The sequence below is a fragment of the Rhinoraja longicauda genome, chromosome 6 (genome assembly GCF_053455715.1).
Source record: "Rhinoraja longicauda isolate Sanriku21f chromosome 6, sRhiLon1.1, whole genome shotgun sequence".
Classification (NCBI taxonomy): domain Eukaryota; kingdom Metazoa; phylum Chordata; class Chondrichthyes; order Rajiformes; family Arhynchobatidae; genus Rhinoraja; species Rhinoraja longicauda.
This window is the reverse complement of record NC_135958.1, coordinates 27842466-27845214: the sequence shown is the minus strand read 5'-3', so window position 1 is coordinate 27845214 and position 2749 is coordinate 27842466.

The following is a 2749-nucleotide window of genomic DNA, read 5'->3' as shown; positions in this document are numbered from 1 at the left end:
ACAGCAATTCCAGTACAGGAATTACGCTCAACAGTTGGTCCATTATAACAAGTTGCAGTACAGTTCTCCTTTAGTTCAAGTCTCCAGTAACCCCCCCCCCCCCCACAACAATAGAAAATAAAGATAAATTTGTAAAGTGAAAATTCTTTAAAACTACACTTTTTAAAAAACGTATCTTCTGGAGAGCCCAGAGGTAAAAACAGATTGTTAGTTTTCTTATTCATGGGATCGAGCACAACCAACATGATATCTATGTAAATGACCCTTTTTTCTATTGAGGAAGAGAAAAGGACAAGAATGGAGAAATAAAAATGAAAGAAACTTCCCAGAACCTGTATCAGCAGTGAAATTCCATCAACAATTTGTTAGTTCACCGTAGTACAGGAATGGTAGACAAATAATTAAATTGAACATTTTACATTTTCTGCAACTCAATACTAAAGATATCTGTTGCCATACTCCTCAGCAAATCCATATCCATTTCATCTCAATGACTAAGATTTTGGTATGCGTAAATAAACATCTCAAGACTGTAAAATATCTTCTCAACTGCAATTGCACATGTTCGAACACAAACATCGCCTGGAGAAAATCTATGAAATCACTGCAAAATCAAACCAGAGAGAAGTAGTGGAGTAGTAGTAGTGTTCCATCTCAAGGTTTATGACCAGTAGTGTTCACAAGATTCAGTCTAGGGCCTAAGGGCAATCTAGAGTGCTATTTAGGTTTAGGTTTATTATTGTTATGTATACCGAGGTACAGTGAAAGGCTTGGGTTTGCACGCTATCCAATCAGATAGTACTATACACCAATACATCAATAAACTCAAGTACTATAGGTAGAGGAAAGGGGAAGCAATAGATGCCAGAATATAGTTCTCAGCATTGGAGCACAAACCTCCTCTCAAGGAAGTGCTGAGAAGATGGTCAGCAACTTCAAGTTCTGAGGCAGCCATATCATCTGCAATCTAACCTGGTCTCTTCACACTAATCAAAAAAAGTGCATCAACGTTTTTTACTTTTCTAGGCTTCTGAGAGGATCCGGCAATGATCAGGTAGATAGCCAGTCTTTTTTCTTAGTGTAGGGGGATCTAGAACTAGAGAGCATAGAATTAAGGTAAAAGGGGAAAGATTTAAAGTGGATCAGAGAGGCATGTTTTTCCACAAAGATGGTGGTGGGGTTATCCCCTTATGAGCTGCCAGAGGAAGACAGAGTGCAGGAGTAACTCAGCAGGTCACGCAGCATATCAGAACACGGATAGACAATGTTTCGGGAACTTCCTTCAGACTTCTTGAGTCTGAATGGTCCTGACCCGAAATGTCACCTATTTATGTTCTCCTGAGATGCTGCTCCAGCACCGTGTGTCTTCTTTTGTAAACCAGCATCTGCAGTTCCTTGTTTATACAGAGCTGCCAGAGGTGGTGGTAGAGGAAGGCACAGTACAACATTTAAACACTATTTGGACAGGTATACAGATGGGAAACATTTTGGGGGATATGGACCAAACACAGGCAAATGGACAGGAAGGAACTGCAAATGCTGTTTTGCACCAAAGATTTAGACCTTGGTCTAGACCGGAAACATCACCCAATCCATCTCTCCAGAGATGCTGCCTGTCCCACTGAGTTATTCCAGCATTTTGTGTCTCTCTACAGACAAATCGATAGTTGGTCTGAATGACCCATTTTCGTGCTGCACAATTCCATTGTAAGCATAAAGCATAATGAACAAGGTCAAACAATGCAGAGACCGGGTAAATAACTAAATGGATTGCTAAGTGACTTCAATAGAGACCGAGGGTTAAGTGTGGCTACTGTAATGGAAAAACATGTTCTTCAACAATCAGTGTTGGGACCACTCCGGCTCACAATTTACCATGCTTAGACTTTGAAAACATGAACAAAATTACTGTCCCAAAATGATACAAAATTGTGAGTCAATGGGAGGAGAAATGCAGCAAATTACAAAAGAGAATTATAAAACTAGAAGAACATGCAAGGGGCAAATGAGGAGCAATACAGGGTAGTCCATTTCAGTAAGAGTAGGGAGGTTGCTTTTTTATTTGAAAATCGCAAGTCTGGAAGAGGCAGAGGAATGAAGGTATCATGCAGTACACCTACACCACTCACTGGAAGTTGTATTACTGGTTATTAAAGGGAGCAAACCAAGCACAAGGGTTTACTTCTGGAAGAACAAAATTGAAAAATAGGGAACCTACACTAAACCTGTATTAAATTGTGATCAGAAGACATGGAATAGTGAGCACAAATGTGATTTCTACATTAATGAAAAGAAAATAGAAGCAAGCATGAGGGCACATAGAAGATTCCAAAAAATGTAACTGTGAGCATATCAGGGAAGAATCAACGGTCTGATAAACATCAAGTTAATTTGGAGCACATTTGTCTCAAAGCAGCAGATGGGTGACCAAATAGATGTTTCATAGAGATCTTATTGAGAACATTTAAGGTCTAAATAGGGGATTCGGAAGAAACCTCTTTAACCAAAGAGTGATGAGAATGTGGATTTTGCTACCAGAGACAATAGTTGAAGCAAGCAGATTGCATTTATGAGATGGCTGGATATGTATATGAGGAGAGAGGAGTTGGTTATACGGATAGATTGAAACAAAAGACGGGAACATAACAGGTGCAGCATAAAGATCAGCATGTGCTGTTTAGAATGAATGGCCCACTTGCATGTTAAATTCATAGTTGGAATAATAATGGCACAAAAAAGCAAGACAAGG